The 14,865-nt window shown below is 39.6% G+C and overlaps 1 protein-coding gene across 4 annotated transcripts in view; it reads left to right on the top strand.

The window, feature by feature from the left end:
- Nucleotides 1-306: 306 nt before the first annotated feature.
- The window catches only part of RARA (retinoic acid receptor alpha), a 114,346-nt gene continuing 99,787 nt past the window's right edge, over nucleotides 307-14,865 (top strand). For 2 of the 4 annotated variants that reach the window (XM_063459074.1, XM_063459075.1), the window contains exon 1: nucleotides 307-437. The gene's annotated coding sequence lies outside the window, so the exon portion shown is untranslated. Of the gene's footprint in view, nucleotides 444-14,865 lie in introns of all 4 variants that reach the window. The other 2 variants (XM_063459071.1, XM_063459072.1) reach the window with 1 other exon arrangement.

Below are 14,865 nucleotides of genomic sequence, written 5' to 3'. Positions count from 1 at the left end.
AGGTAGAGGGTGGCAGAGCTGGGAGGCTGGCAGTGAAGGGTTAAGGTAGAGGGTAGCAGAGTTTGGAGGCTGGCAGTGAGGGGTTAAGGCAGAGGGTGGCAGGGCTGGGAGGCTGGCAGTGAAGGGTTAAGGTAGAGGGTAGCAGAGTTTGGAGGCTGGCAGTGAAGGGTTAAGGTAGAGGGTAGCAGAGTTTGGAGGCTGGCAGTGAAGGGTTAAGGCAGAGGGTGGCAGGGCTGGGTGGGGAACTGGTGGGAGGTGCCGGCAGAGAGGCTGAGCCTGAGGATAAAGTTTCACTATACCCGCTATGGCTGCACAGGGAGCAGGCTGCACTGAGAGCGTCTGACATTATCCCACCGACCCCTCTACCCACCGTGACTGCGCGGACCCCCAATAACCCACACCATCAGGACAGCTCACAGAGGGGCCCCAATACCCAGGTACAGGTAATAGGCACCCAGCCGCTGCAGGAATCTAAACATGGGGGAGGGGGGCAGAGGGAACCCCGTCAAAACAGGGGTCCCAACAAGATAAAACCCGTGTTCCTATAGAACTCTAACTCTCACGATCCTTATCCAACCTAAAGACTGGTTTAATGCTGGGAGTGGGAGTCCCACAACAACGGGGGGGTCAATAATTTGGAAACCCCATACCTTAAAAAGTATTATCCCATATATTGGGGTTCATAATATGTGTATTCTGTATCCACACAACTCTGCGTGTAACATAGACAAGCATTGTCCTGTCCTGTAATCCACACTGTGTACACACTGTTTGTTGTGACATTGGTAAACATGCCTGTGTATAGGGTTAATATTTGTACTGATAAAGGTACATGTTGCATATAAATCACATATACTGTGTAATGTATGTGTATTTCATTCTCAGGCACACTGCTGTGTGTGTGTGTGTGGCACATGTCATTATCGTTCTGTGTTTAGAATTTTCCATAGAATGTGCTGTTCTTTAGAAGGCAGTGTGCCCTTTTAAACAGGCACAACGTGTATTTAGATACTTTCTCTGTAATGTGGAAATTCATGCTGCTCGTGTATAATACCAAAACACTGGATTTTATTTGCATACAGTGTGTTATATTGCTTTTTTTCCCCTGTGCACCTGTGTCCCAAGGAGATATGTCTGTATATCTGATAGTTACATAGATTCTATCTAGATTCTACCTAGATTCTATACAGAACATTGTGTAACTGCATTATCAGTTTGTTATGCACACAGTATACATGCATGTCAGTATTTTACATACAGAACTGTGTATACTTGTAGTGTATATGCAGCATATCCATCTGCATGTATTTGAGATATGCACAGTGGTGTGTTACAGTATTTTACATATACCGGTAGTCCATTGCTTTCCCTGTGCATTTATTTCACATACTGCTTCATGCATATCTTATACTCATACAGAATACCACAGTGTACACAAACATTGCGTGGTTAAAGTATATGTTTGACATGCTCCCTGTGTGTCTTTCACTATATCAGGTGGCTGTTTGAGTATATATAGTGTAGTTTACACTTCATACGTCTGTGTATTATATCGAGCAGTTTGTGTGTTCCTTGTACACAAAATATACAAAACAGTGTAGCTTCACAATAAATAACTGTATGTCATGATCACCGTGTGTCTGTCAAAACATTGTGTCATTATTATTCATATATAGTTTATATATCCCTTCCTTGCTGATATATTGTACAGCGCCACGGAATTTTCTGGCGCTATATAAATAATAAAATAATAATTATATATGTATATGTGTCACTTTACCCCACTCCCTTTAGCATGTAAGCTCATTGAGTAGGGGCCTCAACCCCTCTGTTCCTGTACGTCCACTTGTCTGGTTACAATTACGTGTCTGTTAGTCCACCCATTGTACAGCGCTACGGAATATGATGGCGCTATATAAATACTAAAATAATAATAATGTGTATGTGTTTGTATAGATATGTAATAAGGGTAATCCAGATCAGACACATTACCCCTTTATTATGATTCTATCGAAATTCTGTATAGTATCCACTATTCCTTGCAATTAAATGTACTATTTTTTTAGAGAAAAATATTTTTTTTGAGTTATTTTTATGTATTGCACATTTAATACACCAGCATGTTCCACAGTCCTGTACAGAGCAACAACTTCCTGAATTACACTAAGCGTACTTTACCATGTTATACAGGGCAGCATGTGTAACTGCTTCCTATAGTTAAACTGTAAACACTATGTACGCGTATCATCATTATTATTATTTTATTATTTATATAGCGCCAGCAAATGCCGTAGCGCTGTACAATGGGTAAGTTTAGATTTTAAATGGCGTGTGCATAATACTTGTAGTATGTACCGGCTCAGTAAGCACATGGAACCCATTGACTGTATCATAACAACGGACGTATATCTTCGTAAAGTTAGATTGTGTGTAGGATAGAAAAGCACGCTGAATTGTCAACACAGAGTATGTGAGAATTTTGTAGAAAAACGTTATAGAAAAATCTGCGTAGACTGCAGAGAGTTTTGCATTCCTGTATACAGCCCCTCTAATTTCTTTAACCCCTTCAGGACACATGACATGTTTCACATGTCATGATTGCCTATTATTCCAGAAGTTTGGTCCTTAAGGGGTTAAACGTCATTTCGTACTCCTAATACTCTTACTTATAGTTGCTTACTTCCCCATATCTGTAATAATCACACTGCTGTAGATGTTTTAGCGGTTTTTCTTTCCTTTTTTTACAATAATACAGTATGTTTGGGTATAGCATAACATTATTTACCTAATCATATTGTTTTAGGAGAGAGCACGAATATTAATGGTGCATTAGTTGCAGATTAGAGAACTGGTTTTGGCGAAGTAGGAGGGCTGTACTTAAAATCTGTAAATTTTAATAAAAATGTTTCTGAATGTGCCTTTCCTGGTTAAATACTTTATTGTTATTATCATTATTATTATTATTATTATTATAAATTATTTACGTGGTTATTTACTGAAGTTAGAATTAGCAGAAATTTTCGAAGTTGGTGTGTTTGGCCTAAAACTTTAAATACTGTTTGAATTCTCAACAATTCACACTGCTGCAAGGATGCTTTATGTTATGGGATGCCTGTCATTCATCTGGTTTGAAAGGTCTACTATGCAAACTTGCGACAGTGACCATATAGTAAGGAAGCACCGCATCACTGGTGATATGGAGTCATTAGCTTTTGATGATGTTCATCTGCAGTAGCCTCTTAAATATCCTCTTTTCTGCTCTAATTTCGCTTGCTCTATCGGAGAGAGGTCATGGAAACATGTACCAGTGCCATCTTTCTATAATGGAAGAGTGCCCACTGGGAGACGGCATGCAGAAATAAAATATGAGATGATACATTGACCTATATTACATAAGGTTTCTTACTGTTAAAGGGGCACTTCTGGGGCCTGTGCGGTAGGTGTAGTGTGCAGATTAGGGTCGAGATATTTACCAACCATGCAGCTGTCAGATTTCCAAGTTTGAAAGGGAAACTGTAGGCGCCTAAACCACTTCATCTCATTGAAGTGATCTAAAAACTAAGAGATAGGATAGGCCTTAGAGAAGGGGATAAAAAAAGGGGGGGGGGGTGAGGGGCATGATGCCCACGCACCACTATCTCACACAGGGGTAAGTAGTTCTTCGCCCCGTAGGTCGTATCGAGGCCGCCCAAAACGCCGCCTAACTCAGTGGTCCCCTAGTGACGTCCGGATGCCTCAATCAGTCCCGTCCATCTTAATCGCTTACAGTGCTATCTATCCAGGGGCACCAAAGTTTGTCAAATTTCTTCGTTGTCCCCCTCACCTGAGCCATCAACTTATCCATCAGAAAGGTGTCTTTTATTTTTTGTATCACCGTCGCTATCGTAGGGGTCTCCCCCTGTAGCCATACCTGCGCCAGCGCTCTCCTGGCCGACAGATTTATCTTTTGAATAAGGGCCTGTTCCATTTTCGTCCAACCATCCATGGATCTGGACAGTAGAAACACCCAGTAGCCTCACCTCCCTACCAAAGTGTCCCTGTCTTTTTAACCCTGAAATGTAAAAACATTGCCGCTTCTTAGAAACGTCATTGCTTACATTGCAGGGGTTAAGACTGCCTCTAGTGACTGCCTAACAGACATAGTTTAGACGGAGTTTAACTCCATGAAACCACACTCTCACACTGTGTATGAGGACGTTCAGCGTCTTTAAAAACCCCATAGGAAAGTTTAAATTATTATTTTTTTCTATGGGGAAGGCCTAATGTACACTTGGAGCGCACAGTGCATGCGCATTAGCTTCCTGGATCGTTGTGACGTCGTAGAAGGAGATGGAGCCAGCACCGAGGGACCTTGGCGCTAAAAAGAGGTAAATGTTTAAAAGTTTTTTTTTTCCCTTCAAACTCTTTCAACATCGGGGTGTGGAACAATACGTTTTTGGCACAGGGACACTACAGTTTTGTATTCCTATCGCCAGTGTTCCTTTAAAAAAAACAAAACAAATAAAATCCTGTAGAATCCTTGTGCATATCCCAGTTATTTTTGGGATATGCACAGCTCTACAAAATAAACTACAGGGGAAATCAGTTATCTCAGACACCTCCTGGTTTGGTTTAGCTCAATGCAAAATCTGTAAAGATGGGAATTTTCAGGAAGTACCGGAATCTAAAGTGTGAGTTTAATTTTGTTTTCCTGACTAATCAATGGCGTATTTTGACGCTGCCATGGATATATCCAGGAAAAGAAAATAGCAGTCACTATGGCAAAAGTTTCCTGAAAGCTTTTTATTTTAATGCCCCTTTTACCGGTTTTTATTCTATTTTTATTTTTATTTCTTTGAGGGGAAGGGAGAATGGTTGGATCAACTCCAAACTGAAATGCCACTTTAAAATTACAAGTAGTTGATAAGAGTTCCACTGAAAAGTAAAGATCAGGTTTTTAAAGAGAAGTCGATGTAGCAATTGAGCGGATGGACATCATCCCAAAATGAGGTTTTCAGTCTCTGGGTGAAAGATGCATCTTTATAGTGGACCGTGGACCCTTGTATACGGATTGACTTCTCAGAGATATTGGGCTGTTGATTTGCACAACATGAAGGTTTTCAGTGTAGGATCTGCACAGTATACAATGTATATTATTGGCGTATTGTACGGAGGGTATCGGCGAGAACAGCCATGCTGTAATATTGTAATCCACAGATGGACGGTTGCTTTAGATACAATAGATATGTGTTGGGGAAACTAAAATTGCTCAATGTAAATTCTTCGTATGTGTGACGTTATTTCTGTTTAAAGTTTCTCTATCGGCAATAACATACGTGAAATGGACACAACACCATAAGTCTATTTCCTTTTGTCACACTATGGATGGTTGAGTCAGGGTAGGTTCCTATTTATTGTAGAATTGAAACTCCTATAATGCTTTGCCAGTCTGTAGTTCTGGAAATGGAGGGTTAGGGTGTTTCCATCAAATCCTCAGGGTTTGCAGTGTGCTCACCAAAGACTGTGAATTAGAAGCAATGTTTCAGCTTATCCTGGCCTTTCCTGGCCCCCTGCTCCAGAAATTATCAATGGAATTTCTGCTTAACTTGAACTTTTTGGTTGCTCCGTTTATGCCATTATGAGTAAAGTTTATAGTTTTTTTTCCCCCCTCTTGTATCACTGAATGTTATATGCAAGTGTCTGTAGGTAGAGGAGGACTGTGGCCTTCCTTGCGCCATGATTTAAGCAAGGAGCCCAATTCATCACAGGTCTTGAAACATATAGTACCTATAAATTCATGGTGTATATAGTGATACACTTCCTGCCTCTACAAAGATGGCGGATGTTTTCAATGTTGTCATTCACTGTAAATATTCAATACAGAAACTCATTCTCGTTTATATCACATGGTTTAGAGCATCAGAACTATAAACAAAACAAATTATTATAACAGCCCCCCAAAAAATGCATATATTTTTTTTACAAATGTGCATCCTTTGGTGTTTGTACTCCTGAAAAGAGAAAACAGTTTGGTTTCTGAACATGTTTGTCTGGCTCCTAAATTGGAGATAATTTTAAATCCCTGCATTAATGGTATTATTGCACACATTTTGACCATATAAAGTGGATTAATTCACATGTGCTTTTTGATGGCTTAAAGGGAGACAGGTTGTTGCCCCATCAGTTTGTCGCTTACATGCCAAAATAGTGGAGAATTAAATAAATGATGCCCCTGTACTGGAGAGTATCTGCCTTACAAAACAAATATACGCAATTCAAATTCAGTATATTAAACAGATATAAGGGATACATTCGTGTTGCTGTACGCCGTCAAATGCCAGGTGGCCAGCTGTTGTAAAAGTACAACTACCGTGATGCTTTGCCAGTGTAAAGAATGGCAAAGCATTGTGTGAATTGCATGTCTACAATAGTTGGGGACTTAGTATTTGGTAACTAGTGCTGTATATGACACTGGTACAATCTTGATCGCAGTCTCTGTAATAAAGTTGTAGATTCCATATTTCATGTGCTGGTGTGCTTGTGTGCTGATTTTATTTATTAGAGCACATGAAGTAGTTTAGCAGCACCTCTCGATGATAGGTGGCAATTTATGTAGAATATGCCATAATAATGGAGGTATACACAATGCAGGGTCAGTGCCCTGTGTGCAATGTGGAAACGCAGTCTTCTCTCAGTGCTGTTTATAACACAGATGTACACAGTGTACAGTAACACTGAGCTGGCAAAACACAGAGGGATCTTTGCCCTGTGAACAATTTATTTTTTTTCTGTACAAAGTCCAGAGAGAAGGGTGGAGCTGGGAATATCCAGGACTGACTGGACATGGCCACGGGCCGAGTAAGTGGCTGACAGACACTGTTCGGAGATATATTTAGAAAGCTTTTTGCATTTTCCTTCATCCTTGAATTTGGTCAGTATACAGGGTTACAGCGTGCGTGTGCAGACGGCGGTGAGCGAGTTTCTTTTTACTTTACAACTTACAATGATTACACAATATCACAAAGTGTATTATTCTATATACTGGGAAATGTCAAAAACTGACAATGAAATTGCACATTTTTTTGTTAAAATGAGCAGATTGGAATAATGATCTAACTTTCCATTTCTCCACTATTTCTAATTTGTCAAATAAACTCCATAGTTTTTTTGGGTCAATCTATAATAATTTAAAGCATGCCATCAAACTGTAGAAATAAGTGTTGCTGTCAGGGAGTATGTATAGACATTATTCACAGAATAACTGAACTGAAAATTTTTTAGTTCTGATTTTAATTTTGGCCCGAAATTAGAAAAACACTTTGAATTCCTGATAAACCACACTCAACATGGCTCTGTTAGCAATGTATAATTTTTAAATATTTCCTAAAGATAAAATCTTTATGAAATTCTCATGTCGACTTTGGAATTGTATTGAATTACCAACGCAACCAAAATATGTCAACGTAGGGAGTTGCCTTATAGTCTTGCCTGAAGTTGCCAAAATGTGACCAATGGTGCAGATTCTGCCATCACGTTTTGTCAGTTGCTACAACGTTCGCCATCGATGGCTGCCGGAAAATTGCGTCTTCTTTCACATCAGGAGATTTGGTCTTTGGAGGATCTCACAAGATTCTCAGTAGACCAATATGCTTTACTCTTGCTTATAATGGACTGTCACTAGCTCTGGTGTATTGCGTGTCCGGAAATAAGACGCCCGTGAGGGTGACCTTAAAGTGTCATTTCAGACCCATTAAGCACTTTAGCTTGCTGAAAAGCTTTATGTGTGTCAAGCATGACTTTTTTTTTTTTGCAAAAAGTGCACATTATTAATATTGGTATTTACATAGCGTCAGCTTATTCTGCAGCGCTTTACATTAAAAGTTGAATTTAACAAATGAGACAATAATGAAATGTTACAGGAACAATAGGTATGTGAGGACCCTGCTCATATGAGCTTACAGTCTACAGGAGGTGGGGCATAGAACACAAAAGGAAGGGTAATGTTTATAAATTAGCCTGGTTACACCCCCCTGGCTTTCAAGCAGACAACTGGTCATGTTACTTCCTGCTTTGTTTGGCTCAGTGGAGCTAAACCTAAGAGACAGCAATTGCCCAGAGCACCTGCCTTGCAAAGACTTCTCTTTGAGCTGCATTAGGAAGTCTGTGATTGGACAGCCATAGAAGGTCTGGGCGATGTTAGAACGGGAGGGCTTGCAAGTGATGATGCAAAGAACCCCAAAGGTGACAGTCTCTTTATTAACACTCTCTGGGTCACCCATCTTTTAGGTTAATTTACCAAGTGTCTGATCGGCATCACAGCAATAATATAAAGTCTGCAGTATTCTCCGTAAGGCTAAGGAAGGGCGCTCTATTCCCTTGTGGGTACATCTGGCCTGCAGGACTGTGGTCCAGAGCTGAGATTGTTTGCTCAGGAAGTTAAGACTTTTTTTGGGCTTGTTTTTATAAACATGATATTGGTACCATGGTTTGCATCACATATGTGTGTCAAAAGGACGTTTGTGACATATGGATGTCCTGCGGTTTAGCTCTGGAGTAATGCCTGACAAATTGTGGTTTAATAGCACTGGCTTGATGTATAAAGATCTAACTAGAAAATACCTGAAACATTGGTTACAAATAAAAATATATTTTTTCACCAGCTGAAGAAACTAGACTTTTAGAGGTTTATTTACTAAACTGAGATATGTTGGGAATTGATCACGGAATTTTAGTCTTTGGTCTATATACCCAACCTGTAAAAATAGCCGAGTTGGGTAGTTTTTTTTCCATTTCTGCCATTTCTTGCAATTTAATATTGCCCCCAGTGTAGTGAACAATAGAAGATAATAAAAAGTTAAGTTAGTTCAATACTTATTGACAAGTTTGATTAGTGCTATAAAGATAATATTTGATTCTATTTGGATAAGTAATATTTAGTTACCAACTGTTTTTTTTTTTTTTTGGCTTGTGCTTGCCCAAAAAGCACCACTTTTTGGTCTCCTGTTCTGGAAAAATGGGCTCCTGGTTTGTTCTTATATTAGAAATCTGCTCACCTGTTCCGGTTGCAATTTGTGCTTTTAAATAACTGTTTGTCAAATGAACTGCTGCATATAGCACTGATACATGTATATACTTTTCCTACTTACTATAGCAGTGGGTGTCTGATGGGCACATGGCCTTTTACTTGGCGTTATCTTAACATTCTAAAATATAGTTCAACTGCAGTCTGCTGAATTAGTTTTCACTATACCGTACCTTGTGGTGTAAGTAGTGGAAGCATATCTTCTTTAAATCCATCCCAGATCTATGGCAGATATAGCCCATATATCTTCAGGAAACTTGACGTATGGGCTCTCTATATCATTCTTTATGAGAGAGCTTGTACAGCCACCATGCACTGCCACAAGTATTTCCATTCATGGAAAGCATTAATTAAACTACTCAGCAAATTAAGTAACTGGTAGGAGAAGCTTCAATTATGTTTTTTTTTTCATGAATGAAGCTACTCTGCAGGTTTAGAAGGTTGTACAGAGGCATCTGGATTGTGCCCCCCTGCACTGCATATGTATACAAAGCAAATAATAGTATTGCGTGAAAGGGGCACGATCACCTCTTTTTGACTTTTGAGATGGAAGCCAAAAGAGTGCATTGGAATTTCACAAAAATTCACATTTAAATGCAGTCACTCTTAGGAGATCTTCCATAGACCCCTGTTTTGTACTCTTGCACCTATGATGCGTCTAATGGCAGATGAAGCTGCCACGTGTTGAAAACCTAGCTGAACAGGAAGATGGCAGCGACGTGGAGAAATGTTCAGGTAAGTGTACCTACCTTACCCCTCGTCCTATAGATGCCATCATGTCAGTGGATATATTCAACTTATTGGTATCTATAGTCATTTCAGCAAAATGTACAGGAGATGTTTTTAGTGAAAAATACGAAATACTGCGCTTGTGTAAGTAATTTTGATCAGTCAGTGGTACCCCGCTACCTCTTAGTACACAAGATTCAGGAGGGTGTCTAAATATACCTAATCAAAGTGTTAGTGGCTATGCATAACATGTAATAAAGGATAGTCACTGTTAAGCCGTAAAGGGGGTTTGTAAGCACGCCTTTCAGAAGGATATCTTGTCACTCATTACAGTTTTAATTTTGGACCATATCTCCAATAGGAAGAGAATTAAAGGCCCTTTCCTTAGTCGCAAGTGTTTAGCACTGAGCAGGACAGCTTGTGAATAATTTTTTTTATTTTTTTAAATCCCCTTCCCAGTAATATTACTCATTTGTTTTATTATTTTATGAATGCAGTCAATAATATAATCATCAGAGAAAAAAAAGAGCAAAAAAAATAAATAATAAAATATTTTATCACGTTACACAAAAGGTGGATGTCCCAGTGTATAAAGGGTGGAGCATTTGAAGTTGTTTTTTTACGTAAGAAAATTTGGTATTCGCTCAAAACTGGTGTGAAAATGAATGGGACCGCTTTTATACATAACCCGTGATGTTTCTGGTTTTCACACCTCCGTACTATGCTCAATGCCATTAGAGAGCAGAGCTTCTAACAATTATAATAGACAGGGATCCAAGATGTAGACACTCGTTTCCTGGATAGAAGTCAATCTAACAGTGTTGATTTCTACATTTAATTTATTTTCATACTCATCTGATATAGTGTGAATTCAGCAAATCCATTCTGAATCGAGATTCGGCATACAAGTTAACATTTGTAATGTCCATTGTCAAGTGCCCCCTGTAGCCCAATCTTTTTGTTAGTTGACAGGAGTGGAATGATGTGTGATTTTCGGCTTCAAGAGAGGACTCATTCTACATTCAGAGATGCCCTTCTGCATGCCATTGTCCTATGGAGTGATTATGTGTGTGTGTTGTCTTTTGTGTCTGCGTGAAGCCAGGCCATTTTCTTCTGACCTCTCTAAATAACAATATACTTTGCTCACAGAATGATTGTATTTTTACATTTTCTTTTATATTTTTATTCTCTATAAATTCTAGACACAGTAGTAAATGGGGGAAAAAGAAAAAAAATTCAATATTGTAAGATCTTTTTTTTCTGCTATGCTGGAATCAGCGTAAATAATAACAAAGATTATTATTTACGGTTATTAGCATTAAATAATGCGGCCACACGGTTGAGGTATATAATCTGTTGTGTGGATTGGTGAAATGTTAACTGCACTGCCTGCTGCAAATTGTCCTACATTAAGGGCTATTCACTAAACGGAGAATTGAAAGTGAATTAAAAGTGAATTCCAAATTTAAGGTCAAAATAGCCAAACTCGAAAAACATCCTTTATTTCAACTGTGCTTTTAGGTCGGCTACTCTGGCCTAAACTTTTAAATTCTCTTTGAATTCACTGTACTGAATAAACCTGATTGAGTTAATGGGCATTTGTGACGTGGCTGACTGTCCATGTTTGGCAATAAGTGCGGAAAAGAGACATGGCACTATTAAGAACCACACATCATAAAAGCACAGAACGAGTTACGTCTTCCCACTATAAGCGCTAATTGGAAGCACAGGGAACTGTTTTTGGAGTGTGGTCAATGTTTATACCTAAATATAGAGTCACAGTCCTTGTAGTAAAACCTCACACATGTGGAGAACATGGAAAGTCTTCTGTGTCCTGGTGAGAGAACGTGTGTGGGCCGGGACTGTGTAAGGACTTGCCTACTGAAGAGTATCCAAGACTGACTCTGACAGTGACGGCTTTCTATCTAATGCAGTGTAACTTTCTCAATGCAGATTATCAGGACAGGCTCAGACAGTGCTGGGTTTATATATAATGTAGTGTATCCTACTGACTGCATATTATCAGGACAGGCTCAGACAGTGCTGGGTTTATATATAATGTAGTGTATTCTACTGACTGAAGATTATCAGGACAGGCTCAGACAGTGCTGAGTTTATATCTAATGTAGTGTATCCTACTGACTGCAGATTATCAGGACGGGCTCGGGCAGTGCTGGATTTATATATAATGTAATATTCTAATTGAAGATTGTCTGGATTGACTCAGGTAGTGCTGAGTTTGTATTCTTCTGACAGTAAATAATCAGTACAGACTCAGGTGCTGCTGAGTTGATATCTAGTGTCACATCCTGACTGTAGTTCTGTTATGAAGAAAGGCTAAAAACAAAACTGTGATCATATCTGATGTAATGCAATCTCAGGACTGCAGATTATCAGGACAGTCTCAGAGATTGCAGACTTTGTATCTCATATAATGTATCTTCCTGATTGCAGATTATTGTGACAGGCTCACGCAATGCTGGGTTTAAATCCAATGTAGTGTATCCTACTGACTGCAGATTATTTGGACAGGGTCAAACAGTGCTCAGTGCTGGGTTTATATCTAAAATAGTGTATCCTACTGACTGCAGATTATCAGGACAGGCTCAGACAGTGCTGGGTTATATTAACTATAGTGTATCCTACTGACTGCAGATTATCAGGACATGTTCAGACAGTGCTGGGTTTATATCAGACAGTGCTGGGTTTATATATAATGTAGTGTATCCTACTGACTGCAGATTATCAGGACAGGCTCAGACAGTGCTAGGTTTATATCTAATATGTAGTGTATCCTACTGACTGCAGATTATCAGGACAGGCTCAGACAGCGCTGGGTTTATATCTAATATAGTGTATCCTACTGACTGCAGATTATCAGGACAGGTTCAGACAGTGCTCAGTGCTGGGTTTATATATAATATAGTGTATCCTACTGACTGCAGATATCAGGACAGGCTCAGACAGTGCTGGGTTTATAATTTCCTACGGCCTTTCTCCAGTGTTTCTAACACATTCTGAGTTACGGTAGTTGATTTCACAGTTTTTAGTTTACCCTGTCACCTGGCTGTTGGGTGTCTCAGGGCAAAATTCCTGGAATCCAAAGTCAGTTTAGTTCATGTCACCCAGTGTGTTTCCAAGAACTGTGCCTGAGGCCCATACATAGGGTCTGTGTGATTAATGCTAACCTTTTTACTGCCAGCATGAATTATATATCCTGCCTTAAACAATGTGTTTGTTTTTTTATTGTTCTTAACCCCCCCTCCCCCCCCCCAAAAAAAACACAGCATTAGACAAAATCCAAGTAAAATGTGACTTGAAAATATCAATATATATGTGTACATATATTGATTTATTATAATTACTTTTGTATAGTAGGGTGTGAAAGTTTACAATACACCCCAGTCTTGGGAGATGGGGGGGTGGTATTAACTATTCTTTAATACCAACTAATCTTTAAAATCACAATTTAATGTTAGAAGGGTACCACTACACAAGCAAGAGCTGGCCTGTTTTGCAAATACATTTAATTGTGTGCTTGTATATATTTTATCATATCTTACTTAAAAAAAACACTTCTATAATCATGTCGATAGATTTCAGGAAGTACACACAAGTAGTAGTAGTGACAGGAAGTGGCATTTTGATGGGCACAACTGGTAGTCACGCCAGGAAATATGAGGTCAGGCAGTGATGGTGGTGGTGGGGGGGGGGAGAACATGGGTGTCTGAGATGCGTTTTTGGAATGAGGGGGGGCTGGGGGGGGAAGCACAGGGGAAGTAAAGACCAGAGACTTGTAGAGAGGGAAGTGAGAACATCTCGTGAGTGATTTAGAGAGCTATTGAGTACTCACTTCACCCATGCCTGCCTTGTGATTGCAGTGTTTGTATTCATTGCTAGAGAGTTAGAATTGCACTTTCTTTGTTTTACCTTAATTTATCTTTCACCCCTCAACCTACTTCATTTTAAAGTTCTATTTCTATTTCCTATTTTTAATACTTCCCTTTGCTCATCACTCAAATTTTGGATTTGATAATTTTTTTTTTAAAGCCCTCCATGTTTGCTCCCACCGCTTCTCACAAGTTGTCCAAGTTTTCCGCTGACAATATATCTTCCTCTCTGCTCTCTTGTTTACATTGTATTCTTTGTTCTGTTTTCCTGTCTCCATCTCTATCCCAATTTCTCTCCCTCACTCTTTTTCCCACTGCTCCTAACTCTTGATTCCTCACTCCCTTGTCTGTCTCCCCTCCTTTCACTCTCACCCCCCCCTTCTCTTTGGCTCTCTCTAGAGGGGAAGGAACACCAACTTCCTGGAGAGAATCTCCAGGCCAAACATCTGAAAACAGACAAGGGGGAGAGGGAGGGGAGGGAGGGCGAGACGAGAGGAGGGAGAGAGGGCTGGCTGCAGAATACCATTTATATGACTTTTAGACAACTCTATAATGCAAACACGCATCTGAAAGACTGGAAACAAAAAACCCGAGGGTTTACCAGTCAGAGAATCATTCATCCGCTTAATGTTTCAGGTTACAAGGAAGCGGAAAAAAATACAGATTATTCTCCACAATCTGCTCCAATCTGCATATCTAATACATCTATGGTACTGCATTAGATATATCAGCTATATCTGGTAATACATCCTCAGTGTGACATGCACTCAGAGATCTACATAGAAACTAGTTCTCTACTAATGGATATTCCGTCCATAATAAACCGATAGGTTGACTAGTTATGGGATATGAGGTTTTAGAGTCCTCCCCCCTTATCTAGCAAACTCCTTATGTTCTTCTATATCAGTGATGGTTAATCTTGGAACTTTAGATTCACAGTCTTAGGCTAGCCATAGCTGTCACAAGCACTCTTCTTTCTCTGTCTCTTTCTCTCCCTCTTTGGCTGTCTCTCTCTATCTTTCTCTATCTCACTCTTTGGCTGTCTCTCTCTCCATCTTTCATTGTCTTTCTCTGTCTCTATCTTTGGCTGTCTCTATGTCTTTCTCTCTGTCATTGGCTGTCTCTCTCTGTCTTTCTCTCTCTGTTTGTCTCTGTCATTCTTTCTCTCCCTCTTTCGCTGTCTCT

This window comes from Pelobates fuscus, chromosome 6 (genome assembly GCF_036172605.1).
Source record: "Pelobates fuscus isolate aPelFus1 chromosome 6, aPelFus1.pri, whole genome shotgun sequence".
NCBI lineage: Eukaryota > Metazoa > Chordata > Amphibia > Anura > Pelobatidae > Pelobates > Pelobates fuscus.
Note: the sequence above shows the minus strand (reverse complement) of the source record. Positions and strands in the feature narration are given on the sequence as shown.